At 42.2% G+C, this 8,191-nt stretch overlaps 1 non-coding gene across 1 annotated transcript; it reads left to right on the top strand.

Moving 5' to 3' along the window:
* The first annotated feature begins 7,301 nt into the window (after positions 1-7,301).
* On the top strand, positions 7,302-7,409 carry LOC148551077 (small nucleolar RNA R71). The gene has a single exon (XR_015893443.1). It is a non-coding gene; the product is annotated as a small nucleolar RNA R71 (small nucleolar RNA).
* The last annotated feature ends 782 nt before the right edge of the window (positions 7,410-8,191 follow it).

Here is an 8,191-nt window from a genome sequence, read left to right as displayed (position 1 = left end):
ATAGGCACCAAACTGGTGTTTAACGCCAGAAACCAGCATCTACCTAGCGTTAAACGTCAGAACAGAGCATGGAAGTGGCGTTTAACGCCAGAAACAGTCAGCAGTCTGGCGTTAAATGCTAGGATTACATAGCAAGGGCGTTTTACACGCCTAATTGGAGCAGGGATGTTAAGTCCTTGACCCCACTTGATCTGTGGACCCCACAGAACCCCCATATTTTCTTCTCTCCTCTTCACACCTTTTCATAACGCTCTTCCCCAAATACCCCTCACCAATCACCTCAATCACTCTTTCCCATCACCCCTTCACCACTCACATCCACCCTCTCTTCCCCATAAACCCTACCTACCTTCAAAATTCAAACTAATTTCCCTCCCAAACCCAGCCCTAATGGCCGAACCCTACACACCCCCTCACTCCTATATAAACCCCTAACTCCTTCTTCATTTTCACACAACACAACCCTATCTTCACCCCTTGGCCGAAAACACCTCTCTCTACCTCTCCTCTATTTCTCTTCTTCTTCTCTCTCTTTCTTTCTTCTTTTGATCGGGGACGAGCAAACGTTATAAGTTTGGTGTGGTAAAAGAATAGCTTTTTATTTTTCCATAACGATTTATGGCACCTAAGACCAGAGAAACCTCTAGAAAGAGGAAAGGGAAGGCAATTGCTTCCACCTCTGAGTCATGGGAGATGGAGAGATTCATCTCAAAGGTCCATCAAGACCACTTTATGAAGTTGTGGCCAAGAAGAAAGTGATCCCTGAGGTTCCTTTCCAGGCTCAAACAATTCCTGGTAATGGCTCCAAAGCTTGGTGCTTTGATCTTAATTCATAATTGTCACAACTTCGATACAACTAACCAGCAAGTGCACTGGGTCGTCCAAGTAATACCTTACGTGAGTAAGGGTCGAATCCCACGGAGATTGTTGGTATGAAGCAAGCTATGGTCACCTTGTAAATCTCAGTCAGGCGGATATAAAATAATTATGGAGTTTTTGAATAATAAATAAAAGAATAGGGATAGAGGTACTTATGTAAATCATTGGTAGGAATTTCAGATAAGCGAATGGAGATGCTTTTCGTTCCTCTGAACCTCTGCTTTCCTACTATCTTCATCCAATCAGTCTTACTCCTTTCCATGGCTGGCTTTATGTGATACATCACCACTGTCAATGGCTACTTTCGGTCATCTCACGGGAAAATGATCCAATGCCCTGTCACGGCACGGCTAATCGTCTGGAGGCATCACCCTTGTCAATGGCTTTATCTTATCCTCTCAGTGAATAATATGCTCACGCACCCTGTCACGGCATGGCTATTCATCTGTCGGTTCTCGATCATGCTGGAATAGGATTTACTATCCTTTTGCGTCTGTCACTAACGCCCTGCAATCGCGAGTTCGGAGCTCGTCACAGTCATTCAATCATTGAATCCTACTCGGAATACCACAGACAAGGTTTAGACCTTCCGGATTCTCTTGAATGCCGCCATCATTCTAGCTTACGCCACGAAGATTTTGGTTAGGAGATCTAAGAGATACTCATTCTAGCTTATTTCATGTAGAACAGAAGTGTTTGTCAGGCACGCGTTCATAAGGGAGAAGGATGATGAGCGTCACACATAATCATCACCTTCATCACATTCTTGGATGCGAATGGATATCTTAGAAGCGAAATAAGAAGAATTGAATAGAAAACAGTAGTACTTTGCATTAATCTTTGAGGGACAGCAGAGCTCCACACCTTAATCTATGGAGTGTAGAAACTATACCGTTAAAAATACATAAGTGAAAGGTCCAGGCATGGCCGAGAGGCCAGCCCCTCTGATCTAAGAACTAGGCGTCCAAAGATGGTCAAAAAGACTAGTAAAAGGTCCTATTTATAATAAACTAGTCACTAGGGTTTACATGAGTAAGTAATTGATGCATAAATCCACTTCCGGGGCCCACTTGGTGTGTGTTTGGGCTGAGCTTAAGTGTAGCACGTGCAGAGGCCATTTGTGGAGTTGAACGCCAGTTTCTGTGCCAGTTTGGGCGTTCAACTCTGGTTTTGGATCCTTTTCTGGCGCTGGACGCCAGATTTGGGCAGAAGGCTGGCGTTGAACGCCAGTTTACGTCGTCAATTCTTGGCCAAAGTATGGACTATTATATATTTCTGGAAAGACCTGGATGTCTACTTTCCAACGCAATTGGAAGCGCGCCATTTCGAGTTCTGTAGCTCCAGAAAATCCACTTTGAGTGCAGGGAGGTCAGAATCCAACAGCATCAGCAGTCCTTTTTTAACCTCTAAATCTGATTTCTGCTCAAGTCCCTCAATTTCAGCCAGAAAATACCTGAAATCACAGAAAAACACACAAACTCATAGTAAAGTCCAGAAATGTGAATTTAACATAAAAACTAATGAAAACATCCCTAAAAGTAACTAGATCCTACTAAAAACTTACTAAAAACAATGCCAAAAAGCGTATAAATTATCCGCTCATCACAACACCAAACTTAAATTGTTGCTTGTCCCCAAGCAACTGAAAATCAAATAGGATAAAAAGAAGAGAATATACTATAAATTCCAAACTATCAATGAAACAGAGCTTCAATCATATGAGCGGGACTTATAGCTTTTTGCCTCTTGAATAGTTTTGGCATCTCACTTTATCCATTGAAGTTTAGAATGATTGGCATCTATAGGAACTTCAGATTTTGAATAGTGTTATTGACTCTCCTAGTTCAGTATGATGATTCTTGAACACAGCTTCTTTATGAGTCTTGGCCGTGGCCCTAAGCACTTTGTTTTCCAGTATTACCACCGGATACATAAATGCCACAAACACATAATTGGGTGAACCTTTTCAGATTGTGACTCAGCTTTGCTAAAGTCCCTAATTAGAGGTGTCCAGGGTTCTTAAGCACACTCTTTGTTTTTGCTTTGGACCTTGACTTTAACCGCTCAGTCTCAAGTTTTCACTTGACACCTACACGCCACAAGCACATGGTTAGGGACAGCTTGGTTTAGCCGCTTAGACCAGGATTTTATTCCTTTAGGTCCTCCTATCCACTGATGCTCAAAGCCTTGGGATCCTTTTTATTTGTCCTTGCCTTTTGGTTTTAAGGGTTATTGGCTTTTTCTGCTTGCTTTTTCTTTTTCTTTCTATTTTTTTTCTATTTTTTTTTTCGCCCCCTTTTTTTTTTTTCTGCAAGCTTTGTTCTTTGCTGCTTTTTCTTGCTTCAAGAATCATTTTTATGATTTTTCAGATTATCAAATAACATGTCTCCTAGTCATCATTCTTTCAAGAGCCAACATATTTAACATTCTTAAACAACAACTTCAAAATACATATGCACTGTTCAAGCATACATTCAGAAAACAAGAAGCATTGTCACCACATCAATATAATTAAGCTAAGTTCAAGGATAAATTCGAAACTCATGTACTTCTTGTTCTTTTGAATTAAAACATTTTTCATTTAAGAGAGGTGATGGATTCATAGGACATTCATATCTTTAAGACAAAGTTACTAACTACTAATGATCATGTAGTGAAGACACAAACATAGATAGGCACATAACATAGAAAACGAAAAACAGAAGAAAGAAGAACAAGGAATGAATCCACCTTAGTGATGGTGGCGTTTCCTTCTTGAGGAACCAATGATGTCCTTGAGCTCTTCTATGTCTCTTCCTTGTCTTTGTTGCTCCTCCCTCATTGCTTTTTGATCTTCTCTTATTTCATGAAGCATGATGGAGTGCTCTTGATGTTCCACCCTTAGTTGTCCCATATTGGAACTCAATTCTTCTAGGGAGGTGTTGATGTGCTCCCAATAGTTTTGTGGAGGAAAGTGCATTTGAGGCATTTCCGGAATCTCATGGTGATGAGCTTCTTGCGCCTCTTGAGCTCCATGACTGGGCTCTCTTGCTTGCTCCATCTTTTTCTTAGTGATGGGCTTGTGCTCTTTAATGAGGATATCTCCCTCTATGTCAATTCCAGCTGAATTGCATAGGTGGCAAACGAGGTGAGGAAAGGCTAACCTTGCCATGGTGGAGGACTTGTCAGCCACCTTGTAGAGTTCTTGAGGTATAATCTCATGAACTTCCACCTCTTCTCCAATCATGATGCTGTGGATCATGATGGCCCGGTCTATAGTAACTTCAGACCGGTTGCTAGTGGGAATGATTGAGCATTGAATAAACTCCAACCATCCTCTAGCTATAGGCTTGAGGTCCAATCTTCTTAGTTGAACCGGCTTGCCTTTGGAGTCAATCTTCCATTGAGCTCCTTCTACACATATGTCCATAAGGACTTGGTCCAACCTTTGATCAAAGTTGACTCTCCTTGTGTAGGGGCGTGCGTTCTCTTCCATGTATGGCAAGTTGAACGCCAACCTCACATTTTCCGGACTAAAATCTAAGTATTTCCCCCGAACCATTGTAACATAGTTCTTTGGATCCGGGTTGTTACTTTGATCATGGTTCTTGGTGATCCATGCATTGGCATAGAACTCTTGAACCATTAGGATGCCGACTTGTTGGATGGGATTTGTTAGAACTTCCCAACCTCTTCTTTGAATTTCATGTCGGATCTCCGGATACTCATTTCTTTTGAGTAAAAAAGGGACCTCAGGGATCACCTTCTTCTTGGCCACAACGTCATAGAAGTGGTCTTGATGGGCTTTGGAGATGAATCTTTCCATCTCCCATGACTCGGATGTGGAAGCTTTTGTCTTCCCTTTCCCTCTTCTAGAGGATTCTCCGGTCTTAGATGCCATCAATGGTAATGGAAAAACAAAAAAGCTATGCTTTTACCACACCAAACTTAGAATATTGCTCGCCCTCGAGCAATAAACAAAAGAATAGAAGAAGAAGAAGAAGAAATATGGAGAGGGAGAGGGAGATGAGGTTTCGGCCAAGAGGAGTGTAGAGGGGTGTGTTGTGTGCATTTGATGAAGAATGGAGGTCTTTATATAGGGAAGGGAGGGGGGGTAAAGGTTCGGCCATATGGGTGGGTTTGGGTGGGGAATTGGTTTCGAATTTTGAAGGTAGGTGAAGTTTATGAGGTAGGTTTATGGGGAAGAGGGGATGGATGTGAGTGGTGAAAAGGTGATGGGGAAGAGAGTTTGAGGTGATTGGTGAAGGGTTTTTGGGGAAGAGTGTTTATGGGGTTATGTGAAAGAGAGTGGTGAGAAGAAGTGAGTGGAGGTAGGTGGGGATCCTGTGGGGTCCACAGATCCTGAGTGATCCTGTGGGGTCCATAGATCCTGAGGTGTTCAAGGAATTACATCCATGCACCCATTAGGCATGTAAAAATGCCTTTGTATCCAACTCTGGGCGTTCAGCGCCAGGTTGGTGGCCATTTTGGGCGTTCCACGCCCATCTGTGTGCCATTTCTGGCGTTGAACGCCAGAACCATGCCTGTTCTGGCGTTCAGCGCCCAGAAGCTGCCCATTTTGGGCGTTCAGCGCCAGAACGATGCTCTGTTCTGGCGTTTGAACGCCAGACAGATGCTCCTCCAGGGTGTGATTTTTCTTCTGCTGTTTTTGATTCCGTTTTTGATTTTTTTGTTTATTTTGTGACTCCACATGATCATGAACCTAAGAAAACATGAAAAATAAGAATTAGATAAACATTGGGTTGCCTCCCAACAAGCGCTTCTTTAATGTCAATAGCTTGACAGTGGGCTCTCATGGAGCTTCACAGATGTGCAGAGCTTTGTTGAAACTCTCCAACACCAAACTTAGAGTTTGACTGTGGGGGCTCTGGTTGACTCTGCTTGGAGAAAAGCTTTTCCTGCTTCCTCCCCATGGTTGCAGAGGGAGATCCTTGAGTTTTGAATACAAGGGAGTTCTCATTCCATTGAAGGACTATTTCACCTCTGTCAACATCAATCACAGCTCTTGCTGTGGCCAGGAAAGGTCTTCCTAGGATGATGGATTCATCCTCTTCCTTTCCAGTATCCAGGACTATGAAATCAGTAGGTATGTAAAGGCCCTCAACCTTTACTAATACATCTTCTACTTGTCCATAAGCCTGTCTTCTTGAGCTGTCTGCCATCTCTAGTGAGATTTTAGCAGCTTGCACCCCATAGATTCCCAGTTTCTCTATTACAGAGAGGGGCATGAGGTTTATTCCTGAACCAAGGTCACACAGAGCCTTAAAGAGCATGGTGCCTATGGTACAGGGTATTATGAACTTTCCAGGATCCTGTCTCTTCTGAGGCAATGTCAGTTGATCCAGATCACTTAGTTCATTGATGAACAAGGGAGGTTCAACTTCCCAAGCATCAATGCCAAACAATTTGGCATTCAGCTTCATGATTGCACCAAGAAACTTGGCAGTTTGCTCTTCAGTGACATCCTCATTCTCTTCAGAAGAGGAATACTCATCAGAGCTCATGAAGGGCATAAGGAGGTTCAATGGGATCTCTATAGTCTCTAGATGAGCCTCAGAGTCCTTTGGTTCCTCAGAGGGAAGCTCCTTATTGATCACTGGACGTCCCAGGAGGTCCTCCTCCTTGGGATTCACGTCCTCTCCTCTCCTCAGAGGTTCGGCCATGGCGCTTATGTCAATGGCCTTGCACTCTCCTTTTGGGTTCTCTTCTGTATTGCTTGGGAGAGTACTAGGAGGGATTTCAGTGATCCTTTTACTCAGCTGGCCCACTTGTGCTTCCAGATTTCTAATGGAAGACCTTGTTTAATTCATGAAACTTACAGTGGCCTTAGATAGATCAGAGACTAGATTTGCTAAATTAGAAGCGTTTTGTCCAGAGTTCTCTGTCTGTTGCTGAGTTGATGATGGAAAAGGTTTGCTATTGCTAAACCTGTTTCTTCCACCATTGTTAAAGCCTTGTTGAGGCTTCTGATCCTTCCATGAGAAATTTGGATGATTTCTCCATGTTGAGTTATAGGTGTTTCCATAAGGTTCACCTAAGTAATTTACCTCTGCTATTGCAGGGTTCTTAGGATCATAGGCTTCTTCTTCAGAAGATGCCTCTTGAGTACTGTTGGATGCAGCTTGCATTCCATGCAGACTCTGAGAGATCATATTGACTTGCTGAGTCAATATTTTATTCTGAGCCAATATGGCATTCAGAGTATCAACTTCAAGAACTCCCTTCTTCATAGGCGTCCCATTATTCACAGGATTCCTTTCAGAAGTGTACATGAACTGGTTATTAGCAACCATGTTAATGAGTTCTTGAGCTTCTGCAGGCGTTTTCTTTAGGTGAATGGATCCACCTGCAGAAGTGTCCAGTGACATCTTTGATAGCTCAGACAGACCATCATAGAATATATCCAGGATGGTCCATTCTGAAAGCATGTCAGAAGGACACTTTTTGGTCAACTGTTTGTATCTTTCCCAAGCTTCATAGAGGGATTCACCTTCTTTTTGTCTGAAGGTTTGAACATCAGCTCTAAGCTTGCTCAGCTTTTGAGGAGGAAAGTACTTGGCTAAGAAAGCCGTGACCAGCTTATCCCAAGAGTTCAGGCTGTCTTTAGGTTGAGAATCCAACCATAATCTAGCTCTGTCTCTTACAGCAAAAGGGAAAAGCATGAGCCTGTAGACTTCAGGATCTATTCCATTAGTCTTAACAGTATCACATATCTGCAAGAATTCAGTTAAGAACTGAAAAGGATCTTCAGATGGAAGTCCATGAAACTTGCAGTTCTGCTGCATCAGAGAAACTAATTGAGGTTTCAGCTCAAAGTTGTTTGCTCCAATGGCAGGAATGGAGATGCTTCTTCCATGTAAATTGGAATTAGGTGCTGTAAAGTCACCAAGCATCTTCCTTATATTATTATTATTTTTGGCTGCCATCTCCTCTTCCTGTTCAAAAATTTCTGAAAGGTTTTCTCTGGATTGTTGTATTTTAGCTTCTCTTTAATTTTCTCTTCAGAGTCCTTTCAGGTTCTGGATCTGCTTCCACAAGAATGTTCTTATCCTTGCTCCTGCTCATAATACAAGGAAGAATGGACAGAAAAATGATAATAATAATAATAGAGATCCTTTATACCACAGTATAGGGATCCCTTATGTGAGTAGAAGAAAAGAGGAAGAAATTCGAACACAGATAGAAGAGGGGGTTCGAATTTGGTGATGATGTAAGGAAGAGATGTTAGTTAATGAATGAATAAATAGAATAGGATGAGAGAGGAGTAATTTTCGAAAATTATTTTGAAAAAGAGTTAGTGATTTTTGAAAAA

This window comes from Arachis ipaensis, chromosome B7, assembly GCF_059453495.1.
Source record: "Arachis ipaensis isolate K30076 ecotype BB chromosome B7, ASM5945349v1, whole genome shotgun sequence".
In the NCBI taxonomy this organism is placed as follows: domain Eukaryota; kingdom Viridiplantae; phylum Streptophyta; class Magnoliopsida; order Fabales; family Fabaceae; genus Arachis; species Arachis ipaensis.
Note: the sequence above shows the minus strand (reverse complement) of the source record. Positions and strands in the feature narration are given on the sequence as shown.